Consider the following 16,595-nt stretch of genomic DNA (forward strand, 5'->3'; position numbering starts at 1 on the left):
GGTAACCCTACAGTTTAGGGGTCCAAATTCACCGCATTACATAAAATCAAGATCAGCACACAGATTTATTGAATAGTATTTACTGAATCATGGAAACAATAAAAAAATGAGCATTCATCTGCTTACAGAAGCAGAGATTGTAAAAGAACAAAGTGAATAAAGGGTGAACATAAACAAACAAAAGCATGTCTTACGGGATATGGACCAACCCCCACCATAGAATTGTGGGAAAATCGTAAATCTCTGCTTCTGTATAAACAGTTAAATTGCTCATTTTCAGCAAGTATAATTTTGCTTGCTGATCCGTCAAACAAAGCAATTAAAAATAGGAAAGAAAACTTCACGGTGAATTTGGACCCCTAAACTGTAGGATTACCTTCAATCCTACCTCAATCCAAGGATATCTGACGTTGGCTTACCTTAGCTATTTGCTTATACTACTGCTATTGGGTATTTGAAGTCTGTGCTCTCACTAACAGCCAAACAGTTCGAATAGCCTACTATCCTCCTTTAGCCTAGGCTGGCTAACCTTACCCCTCTGTTAGGCTATACAGGTGCAGTATTTAAGTCCGGCCGGCACCTGTTCGTCGTACAGATGCTATATGTGATTAATTCACACATGGATAAAAAAAAATAGATACACTGTTTGACAACAGATGTAACATCTGTCGCAGGTGTTCGCAAGATTGTCTGGATTATCTTGTATTGGTCCGTGTAGAATACTAGCTACGTGTTATACTGCGTTAGGGTGTGGAATATACATATACATATGTAATTTGGCTTAAATTATTCACTTTTGGTTTGTTGTTGGGGTTTAATTGGTTAAATAAACAAAAACAAACAAATAACTCCGACATTACCGAGTTGTCAAGCCTGGGGCGAAAAGCTAGTATCTTATCTACTACTACCTATGCATGTAAGTTGACTCCAGAGATAAGATCATAGTTTTTTTATATAAAACTCCTTCAAAAGCTATTTTGACCCATAAAATTCACTAATGTAACCTGATTTGGTAAGATAATGATAATACTACGTTTTGGTTGACAGCTTTCCTCTCCTGCAGCATTTTTTATAGAAGGAGAAGAGTTTGTTTTGAAAAGTCTAGTTGGTCGGCCCCTATGAGATATCCGTAGTTTTTACATATAAAAGCCCTTTAAAAATCTATTTTGACCTGACCATTTTCAACTAATTTAACATAAATGTATCAAATAATTCTAATTATACCTTTTGGTCAGCAGCTTTCGTTTTCTGTACCTTTTTTTTTTTATAGAAGAGGAGTTTGTTTTGAAAATCAAGAGTGGCAGTGGACCGTCGAAAGCAGAGTTGACTTTGTAACGGCACTTCTCATCTATTGGATTATTTGCTCATATTCATTTCTCATATATAAGAACCTCCTTTACCCAATCAAAGTTTATATATTTATCCTAGTTTAGCCAAATTATAACAATTATACCTTTTACCGCAAAGACTTTTTCTATTGTTGTAGGAGATAAATTTGTTTTGAAAGGTGAGCGAGAGACAGTAGTGGTTTTCGTATATAAAAACCCTTCTTGATCTAGAACTAACTTACAAATTTATCCTAATTTGGTTGAATAAAAATATAATAATAATAATAATACTAAATAATAATAAATAATAATAATAATAATAATAATAATGCATTTTTAACCCAGTCTTATCTATAGAAATGTATTCAAGCCTATCAAATCTACCTACTTGTAAACGTAAAACAAAAAAGCGCCCTTTTAGTTTATAAATATACGTTTTTTTTATTTTATTGGGCCAGTCGGGAAATATACCAGTTTATGCAGTGTTGATTATATATTAATTATATTATTTAATTATTATATTATATTATTTATTATTATTATTATTATTATTATTATTATTAATTATTATTATTATTAATTATTATTAATTATTAATATATAATATTCATATCAATATCAATAATAATCAATAAATAATAATAATAATAATAATAATAATAATAATAATAATAAAATACTAATAATATTAATATTAATATTATTTATTATTTTTAGTTATTATTATATTATTATTATTATTATTATTATTATTATTTTATTATTATTTTTATTATTATTATTATTATTATTAGTATTATTATTAACTATCCCATTACCCTCAGCTTCTAGTCCAGAGGATGTGTGGCAGCTCCAGACAAAAGCTCGTCTCAAGTAAAAAAAAAGAAAGAGAGAGAGGCAGAAAAAAAAAAATAGGAGAGAGAGAGAGGAGGAGAAGAGAGGAGAGAGAGAGAGAGAGAGGAGAGTAGAGAGAGAGAGAGAGAGAGAGAGAGAGAGATCCGTTATTGACTTTGATGACTATTATATCATAGTTTATCTGTATAAACCCGCAACAATGCATTAACTCCTCTCAATATAATTCTGATGGCTCGACCACAGCACCTGTAGTAGATAATAGACCCACTATTTCTCAATCTTTCTCCCTCAACTTTGTCTTTATATATCATTTTCAAAACTCCAAATCATATGACTGATGATAAGTTTCCCTATTTATTGTGTGATTTTTTCCCCATTTTTCGTTATCTCTGTACTATTTTTATCTTTTCATTGTTTTTTATTTATTTATTTTTATTTCAACGAAACTGTGGACACTTGTTAGTTGAGTCAATGGACTTGTGGTGTGGTTTGGGAATAACAATAATAAATACGCCTAGCAAGAATGTACTATGTCTATTTCTTTGTATTCATTCCTAATACAACATTCTATGCATAAATATTAACATCTGTTAGTAATTTTAGCATTTTTTAAAATTATTTTTAAATAGATAAATAAATATCATCTTGTTAAATAAATAATGCCTTAACAAACTTTTTGCATTTTTTTATTTAAAATTACAGAAATGACTGTATTGGAGTTACAGCTGATATTGACTATATTATCTTGTTTGCTAGTTCCGTATCTTGACTTAAAAGCTGCCTGTTACCAGCCAATTGGAGAAACCGTGACAAGCATAACTAACCAGATTGCTTAAGTTTCAGCTAATGAGAGAAGGCGTAACAACTATCTCTAGTTTAGGGGCATGCTGGTGGTCTCTGATTGGTTCAGAGGTTTAGTCCATTATAGTCCTTTCAGAGAGACTGTGTCAGCTCAGCTGTCAGTTTGATTGGGGGTAAAATAATGGGTTTTTAAGTGATTGTGACTTGATGAAGGCGTCTTTGAATTATGAAATAATGGAATAGAGTGATTGTCTATTAATACAGCCAACAAATTGAATCTGCACAAGACTAGCTACAGTTACAGGAGGTCTGAAGTCTAAACTAAGCCGGTTGTAGAGATTGAGGTCATTGAACTGAAATAAAGGACTAAATGATTGTTTACACTGGCAACGAATTTAATCGACTCGAGACTAGCTACAGGTGGTCTGAAGTCTAATTTAACCAATCTGGAGAGAAATTGGTGGCTTTGAATTGAAATAATGGACTTAAACTAATGCAGTCTACGAAACTAGCTACAGTTAGGTTAAAGCCAAGTTGCCCCTCCATTGTCTTTTTGCGGCTGTCAAATTGCAGCCCCAAAACTGTATAAGAACGCCCATTTGACAGGAGGCCTTAAAATGCCATTTTCAAGAAAAGCTGTCTTATTTTCCAACGTGGTATAAGTAGATTTGACTGCCAATATGGAGTACACCAAATGACATTAACATATCTTCCAAAATGGATTTGTGGGTCCTTGCGGAGCACCTTCAGAGATGGACAGGAAAAGACGTCCACAGGAAGTAAGCCTACTGTAGGTAAGCTAAATCGCTAAATATGATTATCCTTGGTCGTTATTGTTAATGTTTTAAGATAGTATGCTTTCTTTGGCAGTTGCCGAGTTGTTGACACTGTTAATATACAGTGGTAATGTAGGTTGAAGGTTGATGTAATACAGATAACTATTTCATAAATGCTGCCCAAGAACCCTAGGCCACATAGGACTAGCGAATATGTAATTCAACGTCAGATGTTTTCTATGGTTAAGTGTAAGCTGAAAAACCAGAGTAACGAATACCTTATGAAATTACTAATTCGAGATGCCAAGGGTTTTAAGCGGTTAAGTCATTCACTGGGAAGTTTAAATAATGTGACTTACTAACAGCCAGTGACACAAAACAGGGTCAGACAGGCTTTTCCGTACAAGCTTAGTTAGGAAGTCTATACTATTTATAGTAGGGTTCCATACGGTGGCTACTAAGCCTAACTGTTTTAAATGAGTTTTTCATTATTTAACATTTGTACAGAAGAGTTCCCGCGCTAGGATAACTTTATTAAATTATTTTCAGGTTGAATATATAAAACTATAATGCAATATAGGTGAAGTTATTAAAAGGAATTACTTAGGAATTTAGTTTTTAGATGAGAGGGGTAGACGAAAATTTGTCACACACTATACTTGTTTGTGGAGACAAACTATCCTAGCAGATATTATGTCATTTAAAACTCCTTATTAGTTCTAAAGGTTATGGCTGAAGGTTAGCTAGTAATGTAGCAGTTTGCGAATGTCTTGAAATATATTTACGTACTCGGGTCTCACGAGTAAAAACTGATATATGCAAAATATTGTGGATTTTCCTGTGGTATTCTTATCACAATTGATACTTAACTTTCTAGGCTGATGCAAATCTTGCCAGATATGGTTCACATTATCACATGGTGGTAGACATTCTCGCCAGATATGGTTCATATCACCTGGTGGTAGACATTTTAGACAGCTTTCTAGGCTGACACAAATCTTCCCGAAAAATGGTTAATCTTTTCTCACCATAAACCACGAATTATTACGGGTCGTCAAGTATGTTATAAATTGTAGTCGCCATAAGATTGCAGGTTATTATAAAGCACAGGTGTTTCCTCCTCCCCCTCCTCCGTTGATGATCAGTCCAGTCGTATTACGATGATTAATCTTTTCTCCTGTCCTATTTCCTCACTGGTGGTATTCATATAAACACATCTAGTTCATTCTACTCTATAAACTGAAATATTTCTAAATATACTCAGTTTCGTTGTAAGTCAAGTAGATTAAAATTATCATTACGGTTGTGTATTTTATAGTTTTCTATAGTTCAATACATCAAAATTATTTAAACTACAATGTAATTAATCGTAATTTTAGTTTAATTTTATTAAAGTCAAAATACAACACCCATAAGTAGATTTAAATCAGATGAAACTATGAAAGGTTTGTCATTGTTTTCTATACTAGTACTAGTTCAGTTAATCACAAATAATCAGAGGCTGTTCCTACATTTGCTTCTACATTAGTGTTCATTGTAGAATCCTGTTCACAACTTTGGCATTCTTCTGCTATCCGTCTGGGCGCACTGTAGGCGTACTGAAGCCTCTTTGCAGCGTCCTTTCCTTAGGTCCAATAGCTGCAACCCCTCTTTTACTGTACCTCCGTGCTTATCTTCCGTCCATCTTGCCATCCACACACTCCTAACGATTCCACTCCCAATTCCTATTCCGTTTAGCTCCGTAACAGGTGTCAGCAGCGCGACAGCATCTGTGCAATCAAACTGAATCCCTGATGCTAAACAAAAACGAACCTTGTAGCATTAGAGCATAGAGCATAAGGGTGTAAACTTGCAAGCTTGGCGACTTAAGTTGAATGCTCGGCCGACTGTGAAACCAGCCAGCTCTAAGGGCGCCCCCCCCCCCCCCCCCCCCCCAAAAAAAAAAAAAAAAAAAAAACCCCCCCCCCCCCCCCCCCCCCCAAAAAAAAAAAAAAAAAAAAGTGACGACAAACGAACCACCGATGACTGGCTGATCACCTGTTCAATGCCACGAAAGCTCCTGTATTATGTATACAGATGTGGTGTTTATCTACAGCTTATATGTTCGTGTGATTGTCCTTTGTCATAACAGATTCAGAAATATTGTATTTCATTAATCAGAACTTTAACCCCATTCATATGGGACATTGACTTGAAATTCAAGAGATTATTATTATTATTATTATTATTATTATTATTATTATTATTATTATTATTATTGTGGTTGTTGTTGTTGTTGTTATATTAGTTATTGTTATTATTATTATTGTTGTTATTATTTTTATTATTATTGTTATTTATTATTTTATTGTTATTATTGGTTATTATTATTATTATTATTATTATTGTTATTATTGTTATTATATTGTTGTTATTATTGTTATTGTTATTATTAATATTATTATTATTGTTGTTGTTGTTTTTAGTATTGTTAGTGTTATTATTATAGTGTTATTATTATTAGTATTATTATTATTATTTTTTGCTGTTGTTGTTATTAGTATTGTTATTGTTATTGTTGTTGTTATTATTATTGTTATTGTTATTATTATTATTAGTATTATTATTATTATTAATTGTTATTGTTAATTATTGTTATTAGTATTTGTTATTGTTATTATTATTATTATTGTTATTATTGTTAGATTGTTATTATTGTTATTATTGTTAATGATTATTATTGTTACTGTTATTATTATTGTATTGGTATTATTATTTTATTATTATTGCTTATTCTTATTATTGTTATTGTTAGGATTGTTAGTATTTTATTAGTATTATTATATTAATCCCTAGTCATATGGAACAAGCCCACTACTGGGGCCATTAACTTGAAATTCAAGCTTCCAAATATTACTACTACTACTACTATTGGCATATCCCATATCCTTTATTTTCAGGTCCTGATACTTGCCAATCTTTTCTCCTTCTCTTCTACTCTGGTATCTTGATTTGATTATTATCCAGAGGGGAAACACTATTCAAATGAAAAAAAAACCACAAGGCCAAAGAAAATATAACGTACTTAACAAGAAGAAAAAGCTAATATATAGTTAAAAATATAAGTAAATTATAAGGTACAAGGTTTAGTTTCATTTTGATTATTTTGAGAACTATTCATTTAAACGTCTGTCACTTTCTCGGGGAGTAAGCCTACAACCTTTGTTTTTGTTGTTCTTGTTGTTGGGGGGCGAGGAAAGCTCTATGGAAAAGCCAGGAATTTTAGGAAGGATATTCATAATTTAAGTATGAATAAGGCTGAATGTGTTAAATAACTAAATTTAAGTTAATTGCTCTCTCTCTCTCTCTCTCTCTCTCTCTCTCTCTCTCTCTCTCTCTCTCTCTCTCTCTCTCTCTCTCTCTCTCTCTCTCTCTTTTAATTGAATATCCAAACTTACGTAAATAATTGACCGTGTAACGATATTTATTAGAAATTCATCATTTTTTATTTTCCAGGTAAACGACCTTATCTAGACAGCGTCTTCTCAAAGTTGTCCTTCGACGAAAACCGACATTGAAACCACTTCTGTTCAAAAGCGAAGTTAAGTATCAAGGTGAAGTTTTGCTGATAACTGAAGGTGGGAGTCTTAATATATTTATTCAGGCCGTCCTTAACTTTAGCTTTGTAACCTCCAATGGTCCTGTATGGCGTCACAGTGGCTGGGAACATTTAAAAACACATTCTGGGGGTTCCTGTTAAAGGATTACGATGTCTCAGACTTGTTAGTCCATCCAAGGAGACATCGTGTGCTCACGTATCTGTAGGAGCAGGTTTTACTGTTCATTCAGTGTCCTAATGATTTTGTCTAGCTGTCTTTTAAACTCTTCCACACTGTTGCCTTTTACAACTTCTGGTAACATTTTATTCCATGTGCCACATCTTGTATGTTAAGTTCCCACAATGAGATTTTTCTCTTCAGTTAGTGTCCATCCATTATTTCTTGTCTGGTCTTCGTTTAACGTAAATAGGTTACTGTCTACTTTTGTTATGCCTTTCAGTATTTTGAATGTCTTATTAGTTGTCCTCGCAATCGTCGTGTTTCTAAGCCATACATGTTCAGGCGCTCTAGTCTTTTTTGATAACCTATTTGCCTGATGGATGGAAGTAACGTTGTGGCTCTTGCTTGTACCCGTTCTAATCTATTTGTCCTTGCTAAGCGTTGGTGACCAAAACTGTTCTGGGGCAGCACCGTTTCCTTGTTTCTGTATTTGAACTGCCTCTTTATGTATCCCATTAGTTTCTGTGCCTTTTCAGCTTTTATGCACTGCTTTGTGGATTTTAAGTCCCTGGTAATAATGGCTCCAAGGTCGTCGTTCGCTTCTACATTATTTGTCATTCCCAAGCAGCATGTAGCTGGCATGAGGGTTATTTGTTCCTATTTGGGTAGATCTACTTTACCTATCCGCGGCGGCCCAGACTATGGCAGTTGCGGTTTTTCTATGCAGTTTTACCTACTGAACAAGAATTTTAAGTAATATTTATTCGGACGACTGTAATTAACCCCCAGGGGCCAGTCCTAAAGGAAATTCTTCAGAAGCACTCCGCACTGGATATTAAAATAATCACTTCATGGAAAGAGCATGTGAAAAGCAATATAAAAAGTATAGTCGTTATATGAGAGATTGAACGGGGTGGAATTAAATGAGCTTGATAAGTTTTTACCTCGAATTTTTCCTAAGTCGGGAGAGGTGTTTCTTCTACGGTAATGTTTACTTTTAATGAGCCTCTAACTTACTTTCTTACGCAAACAAAACCAGTTCCAGTTACGCATTATTGGCTGAGAGGTGTGACATCGTTATGACGTCATGGGTTTCATAATCAATTACGAACGACTTTAGTCGAAAACTAAGTTTCACTAGCATTTCAGCGGAGTAATAAGTTACCTGTCCAGTGTCCACTGGTATCCTTGTTTGACTGAATACTCGAATAATGAAGCAAAAACCGGCATTTTGTCTTCCTGTAGCTATGGCAGAGGGAGTGGCTGGCCCTTCTGGCATTAATTTTGACAGACCTTCGATTTCCTACCGATTGTTTGCAGTGCAATGTGGGTTACAGTGAATTCAATAATTCTTTGTCTAGTGGTGGTAAAGAAGTTGTGATTGAATATGCTCAGAAATAACTTAATTCTAAAGCAAAAAAACTGCGAGAGTTGTGGAGCTATTTGTCGGATCGACTACAACAGGAACGCCTTAAGATGTGTTCCGCCATGGTAAGTAGCCTTACTGTAACCCTTGTGGCTAGCGCGTGCAGCGCAACATTACCTCTTGCCAGTACATGCCGTGCCTGCCAAGAATCTTTAAATATGCGGATAAGGCGCGAAGCGCCGTTCCGCCACAGGCTTACTGACAGCACACACAAATCGATCGTCGCGGATATGTAGTCGCTCCCTACTTTGTTTGTTGTTGTTTTGGTATCGCCACCATATTGGTTTTGGTGTTCTTCCGCCAATTTCGGTCGGCGGTCGAGTGGGCCCGCGAATCTGTAGGTGCTCTCAGTTATTGCTGCTGCAAAGCACTCCTTTCTGGTATTTCCCCACCCAAAACCCCCGATTCCCAACTGGAGGCCCCAAGCTTGTTGGGTGGAAAAGGGAGTTAAAATAACATTTCCCCAAGAAAACAAGATGATTCACTGAAAAAACACCATTAAATGAAGGATTGTTAATCGTCTTTAAGAAACTGGTGATGCGGCTTGCTTCTGAAGAATTACCGCCGTGTTTAGTACTGGCCCTTGGGGGTTAATTACAGTCGTCCGAATAAATATTACTTTAAATTCTTGTTCAGTGGGTAAAATAACATAGGAAAAAGTCAATTGCCATAGTCTAGGCCACCTCAGATTGCTTCTGTAGAAATACCACTATTTGTAATACTTTACACCTATCCAAATTAAAATGCATTTGCCATCTTTTTGACCACTCCTATTTTCATTAGATCATTTCTTAAACTTTCCACTGTATCTGGGTCTGCTGCATTTACACCTAGTTTGGTGTCATCTGCAAATTTGGCTTTCCTGCTAGTTAAGCCTACATCAATGTCATTAATGTCAACAAAAAACAAGAGGGCCAAGGACAGCACCCTGAGGAACTCCACTTGTTACATCTGCCCATTCTGATTCTTCACCATTTATTACGACTTCTATAAGTTAGCCACTCTTCGATCCAGTCTTTCTCCTACAATTCCACTTGTTACATCGGCTCATTCTGATTCTTCACCATTTATTACGACTCTGTTTTCTGTAAGTTAGCCAGTCTTCGACCCAGTCTATTTCTCCTAAAATTGCTAAAGCTCTTAACTTTTGTCATTTTCTGGTGTGGAACTTTGTCAAAGGCCTTTTGGAAATCTAAATATATAATATTCCCTCTCTACTGTCGTAATACCAAGCATGTTTTGAAAAAAACTTCAGTTTTGGATTTTTGTATGCTGGATCTGTTTTTGGGTCTGGAAACATGTTTGGCTGTTTAACAAGTTATTTATATCAATGTGGTCCACTATTTGATCTGCAATTATGGACTCAAAAATATTTCAAACGACCGATGTTAGACAGACTGGTTTATAATTCCCCGGCTCTTCTCTTAGACCTTTTTTGTAAACTAGGGCACATTATCTAGTTTCCATCCTTTTGGTGCCTTTCTTTGTTCGGCACTTTTTCTGTAGAGTTTATATAGGTGAGGAACTATCTCCTCTTTTAGGTCTTTAATTTCTCTTGTGAGTTTGTCCCCCTATTTTGTCTTAAAATGTCCTCTAATGTAAATATTTTGTCCAACGGTTCTGCCCCTTCATATTTTAATACCAGGTTCCGGTATTGGGGTAGTCTTCAATTGTGAAAAAACTAGTAAAAAACTTATTCAAGTCTGGGTTCACCAGGTTTCCTCTATTGTCCCTTAGGGGACATAAGCTATTTTTTATTGGTTTCTTATTAACATGTGTAAAGAATTCTTTTGGGTTTTCTTTACCAACTGATGCAACTCTTATCCACATTTATCTTTGCATTTCTTACTAATTTGTCCACCATTTTACAGTTCTTTATGCCTGCTTGCTGCTTAAATGTTGGATGTGGTTCATTGATTTGTGCAATCTCTTCTTAAATTCTCTGAACTAATTAGGGTGAGGGTTGCCATTTGTTAATATTTGTTTTAATGGTATACATCTAGAGCGTTTTTCTGTGTAAAATCTTGCACAAGACAATAGTTTTAAAACATTCTTCGAGGGAAATGTGTCGGTATAAACGACAATTACGTATCTGAACTTACATACCTTGTGATACTGAAGTAGGGTTATTCTTTAATGTTCACACCTTCAGTAGTTTTAATAAGCGTAGACTTTATACATATTTTTGTATCAAATATGATTTGCTATTGGGCCACTGTTGAAATATTGGCATAAATTCCAGTGATTCATCGTAATGATTAGTGTTATTCATATGAATGAAGCGCTATTAAATAAATATGGTAAAGATTTTAAATAAATATGGTGAAGACTTTCCCAGTTACCTCAAAAAATATAACTATGCTGAAGGCTATATAATAATTTGCCTGTTTTAGTTATTATACGAGAAACTCATTTCAGATGTGCAGAGGGTGTCCAATTAAGAGATCGAAGATGACGCGACGCAGGTAAGGACCTCATGCCAAAGAGGAGGAGCCAGCTTTCGTCAGTAGAGCAGAGGGTATCTAAAAATACAAAATTGAAGACTACCCCAGCTAAGGACCTTATGCCAAAGGAAGGGAAGCGAGCCACCCTTGGCCAGATGAGCATAGGGCATCGAAAAGAACGAAATTGAAGACGACCACAGCTAAAGGATATGTGAAAGGGAGTACCGTGACTCTTCAAAGGACGACCCAGCTAAGGACCTTCTCACTAAGGAAGGGAGTGGCCAGCTCTGGGCATCTAAGGACATCCGTAAGAACCCCATGCCGAAAGAAGGGATTGACCAGCGTTCTTTAGTACAGAAGAGGTCTTTTTAAATTGGAGATAGAAGCAGTCGTGCAGAGAATCCCATGGTCGTTGGCATTTCTCCAAATATTTGAGGATCTATGGAGGTGGCATATCTCCAAATATTTAAGGATTTATGGAGGTAACAAGTACTGGACAGTTAGAACTGCATGGGTTCCAAGCAGGTCTGTCTTGAAATTTTGTTTAGTTACAATAAAATTACAAGTGTCTAACAAAAATTAATTTTGAAATATTCTTGGACATAAAAATAAATTATGAAGAAATTCAAACAAAAGTAGTTTTTATTCAAACAAACCTTTTTAATAAATTACGAAGATGTTTACCAAGTTTTAGAGGTAAAAAATAGTACTAAAATTGTTTAGCACAACCTTGGATAACTAGTAACAAAGTAGGACCAAGTACCAGACGATCTACTTTCTCTTCTTGGACTAAACTCGACTTCATCTTTTGGTCTCCTCTTGAGCACCTCTCTAAAATCCTGTTCTTGAGGTCGTCTTGGTCTCTTTTTGAGCACCTCTTTAGACCCGTTCTTGGGGTCATCTTGGGCACATCTCTCTAGACCTGCTCTCGGCATTAAGGGTGGCACATCAATGACCCTCCTCAGCGCGCAAGTAACTGGTGTATAGTAATCTGGTTACCTCACGAAATTCTTTCCAACAGCACTCGACTTCTCTATTCCTTTCACGCCGATATTCTCGAGATTCTGTGGAAAATAACAAAAGACTTTACCAAATATCGAGTTAGTTTGGTGGAAGATAAAATTTCAGCGAGCTGTTAATTATATGGACGATATTTGTATGCTAAATCAATGGAGTTCTTATAGCAATTCAAAGAGCTCTTGTGATTACTTATGGTGATAAAATGCGTCCTTAGGGTAATTCATAAGTTAATATAACTTATTAATTTTGCAATTCGTAGTAAAGCGAGTTCTTGTGTTATAGTAAAATTAATCCATCGCGTTAACTGATTTGAAAGTACTGATGTTTACAAACAGTTTGATCAAACAGTATGATCTAAATTTACTCATTTGGCTCTTTGTTTGCTTAAATATAAAAAAAGTAATTATAAGCGAGTTAATTCTGAAAGTCTATGCCATTATTCAACCTTCTTTTAACAGCTATGTCTCAGAAATCACAAAATGCCTTATTGCATTATTCATAATGCCACAGAATACTAGATCATACGCCAGAATTACGTGTAATGGCAATTAACCTACTAGTTACATAAGAGTAATTATATTTTATTTCAAATATACCCTAAAAAGTGCACATATATTGTTTGAGTGTACTGTATTCGTACAGACATTCAATTAAAATCGATAAGATATTAGTAATCTAAACGAAAGCACAACCTAATTCCTTAAACCAATACCCCGCCTATGTACATTAACTAGCAAGAAATGGCATGAAGTAAAGAAGCATGAGTATGTGAATATTTTACAATAAACAAAGCAACTGTGTTTGTTTTTTACATTATAGTAAAGTTTCAAGTATTTATAGCCTAAACCTTGATAACAAAAACCTTAATTTACATATTTCGAACGGTATAAAATTAAAAGCCACAATGCTTTCTTTAATTTACAATAATATAAATACAAATTGGGTATTTCCACTTTCTAAACAACTGAAGACAAATACAAACAAACTACGTAGTCTCTGACTAGTAGTTTTCTTTTAGAAGTTTTTTGAAGTTTAAAGAAAACTAGAAAATATAAAGGATAACTAAACTACATATTACGCCATTCGAGTCAGTTGGTAACTGCGTTTCTATTTTCAAAATATTTAATTTGGAAATTGAACCTTAAATTGGTTTGATCCTAAACTTTGAAAATACATCCTAATGACATTTCAATTTGTATTTGAAGGTACATGTGCAAATGTTACTTTAATCCGAGATATGAAATAGGCTGCGGCATTAGATTGTATTTCATGAGAGAGAGAGCGAGCTTGCTAGCTAGTTCATGAGTTATAATTAAGTTTTAAAACATGCCGAAACTATCATGACACCCCCGTGTAACAAATTTAAAACCAGTGAGGCGCCTTCAGTAACAAGATGCCCAATACTGTACTATCATTCTAACTTAAATCTGTTAAACTTTTAGAAATTACAGGAATAATAGACTAACACTTAAAGGCCTAAATATTTAACACAGATGGAGGGGCGAATTGTGTGGTATAATTTCTCTTCAAGTAAAATGATATGATGTGGTAGAATTTCTCTAAGTAAAATTATTTTGATTTTGAACAGTATTGAACTAGTACTGTAAAGTGGGAAACATACAGCCTATTTAACTACTTATATTCAGGTGCAAATCAGTTAAATTTAAAATTTTCAATTGATAAAAATTATTCAAAATTGAATTAGGCATCTTTTGAAATATTGGTAACAACGAAAAAATTTATTTGTAAAAAGGCGGTTAATATTTGCTTATATACCTTCATCTTTAGAACTAAACGTCGCCCTGATTTTATTATTCAAATTTACGATTAAATCATGCAAAAATACCTTAGAACTTCCGAAGAGTATTGCTCCAAATAAGTTGAAAAGAAAAAAATACGGCATACGTTAAGATGTAAGTACTGTAGTAGTACCTATTTTATTAAGTGCTATCTTTTTCTGTATTTCCTTTACTTCCTCTTACTTCTTCCTAATGGAACACCCTAATTTTCTTAGCTTGAATTTCAAGTCGATATGACCTTTGGTGGGCTTGTTCCATATGTATAGGTATCATCTACTGATTAACAGTAAATAATAATATTCTTAATCCAAAAGTTTCATATTAAGATTTTAAAAATTTCTGTAACCTTTTGAACACTTTCTTTCTCGACACTTTCAAAACTCTCTCTATACCTTCAAAACTTTCTCTACACTTTCAAAACTTTCTCTACACTTTCAAAACTTTCTCTACACTTTCAAAACTTTCGCTACATTTTCAAAATATTCTAGCAAACAGACGAATGTCAGTAACCCAAAAGCTGATATGTAGACCTTGATACTTACAATATTAATCTTAAGTAATGACCAGATGTCCCTCTTCCCAGACGGTCCAAAGAATATCTCAAACTTGAAATACTAGTTGACATCAAGATTCCCTTTCATGTACAGTACTCTAAACTGGAATAGAAAAAAAACTATCATATAAAGACAGAAAAGATATATTTTGTAAAACTTTTCAACTACTGAATTACCTAAAAGCAAGCTTGTAAACATATATGGCAAGCAAACAAGATATTCTATTCGACATAATATCCGAATCACCTAATAAACTACGTACATCAAAGCTTGACTTTTAATACTACAGTGTGCTCTCTGAGCAGGGAGTGCCTGTATTTGCTAGCTTGATTGCCAGCTCAGTGCAGACAGAACAACAATCCCTTTTGCCAGACTTGGAAAACACCTCTAGGTCTTAATTTCATTACACGTGTCAAAGGAAGGACGAGAACTAGCCTCTGCAGAAGGTGACTAAGATCACCCCTTGTTGGACCTCTTCGTGAAAATCACTTCTATCCTAATAAATCTTGTTGTATATTTGCTTTGGTTATTTGTGTTAGTGGTCGTTCTCCAAAAGATATAATTTACAGATTTGCAAAATTTTTTGGTTATTTCTATATAATTATAGATATAATTGCGAAAAAATTATTCAGATGTGTACGACAACAATGAATGTAAGGATACATTTTTGTAAGCTTCAGTTTATTTGAAACGGCCAGTACCAAATGGTTAGTATTTATTTTTCAGTTTACCACTGTCATGACGACAGCTTACGGAAACAAATCAATTACGCTGCCAGTGTCGATGAAAAACTTAATATAGGATGAATGGCTGATATGAAAGACTTCACAGCAATGTTAAATTACAGAATGCAACCCCTTTAGTCTGGTATGGGGCCTTAATGGGTAAGCAGTATGGCCTGATTAGTCAACAAAAACACCTTTTTAGGAGAAAGCAGACTGACTATGACCCAACTACATAAGAAGAATGTCTGTGTTGTTATAAGTGTCTACCCAGACAATTAAAACTTAAGTCTTCAGTGTATACTAATACAGTTTCTTTCCAATTGGAACTAATGCTTAATGTCTGGCAGCAGAAATGAAAGATGGTAATTCTTCAGAAGCAATCCGCACTGGATATTAAAATAAATAATCACCTACATGGAAAGAGCATGTGAAAAGCAATATAAAAAGTATAGTCATTATATGAGAGATAGAACGGGGTGGAATTAAATGAGCTTGATAAGTTTTTACCTCGAATTTATCCTAAGTCGGGAGAGGTGTTTCCTCTACGGTAATGTTTACTTTTAATGAGCCCTCTAACTTACTTTCTTACGGAAACAAAAGCAGTTCCAGTTACTCATTATTGGCTGAGAGGTGTGACATCGTTATGACGTCATGGGTTTCATAACCAATTACGAACGACTTTAGTCGAAAACTAAGTTTCACTAGCATTTCAGCGGAGTAATAAAGTTAGCTGTCCAGTGTCCACTGGAATCCTTGTTTGACTGAATACTCGAAAAATGAAGCAAAAACTGGCATTTTGTCTTCCTGTAGCTATGGCAGAGGTAGTGGCTGGCCCTTCTGGCATTAATTTTGACAGACCTTCGATTTCCTACCGATTGTTTGCAGTGCAATGTGGGTTACGGTGAATTTTATCGTTATTTGTCTAGTGGTGGTGGTAAAGAAGTTGTGATTGAATATGTTCAGAGACATTATTTAAATCTTCAGCCAAAAAAACTGCGAGTGTTGTGGAGCTATTTGTCGGATCGACTACAACAGGAACGCCTTTGGGTGTGATCGCTCTGTAGTGACGAAAGGACGTCGGCGTAAGCGATGCGACACCCAAATCTATC

The 16,595-nt window shown here is 34.7% G+C and overlaps 1 protein-coding gene across 7 annotated transcripts in view; it reads right to left on the minus strand.

Moving 5' to 3' along the window:
- The window catches only part of LOC135226364 (methionine adenosyltransferase 2 subunit beta-like), a 28,606-nt gene extending 13,835 nt beyond the window's left edge, over positions 1-14,771 (minus strand). Inside the window, exon 1 of one of the 7 annotated variants that reach the window (XM_064265836.1) lies at positions 14,750-14,771. The gene's annotated coding sequence lies outside the window, so the exon portion shown is untranslated. The other 6 variants (XM_064265835.1, XM_064265832.1, XM_064265833.1 and 3 more) reach the window with 6 other exon arrangements.
- Between the last annotated feature and the right edge of the window lie 1,824 nt (positions 14,772-16,595).

Source organism: Macrobrachium nipponense, chromosome 14 (assembly GCF_015104395.2).
Source record: "Macrobrachium nipponense isolate FS-2020 chromosome 14, ASM1510439v2, whole genome shotgun sequence".
Taxonomy (NCBI): Eukaryota; Metazoa; Arthropoda; class Malacostraca; order Decapoda; family Palaemonidae; genus Macrobrachium; species Macrobrachium nipponense.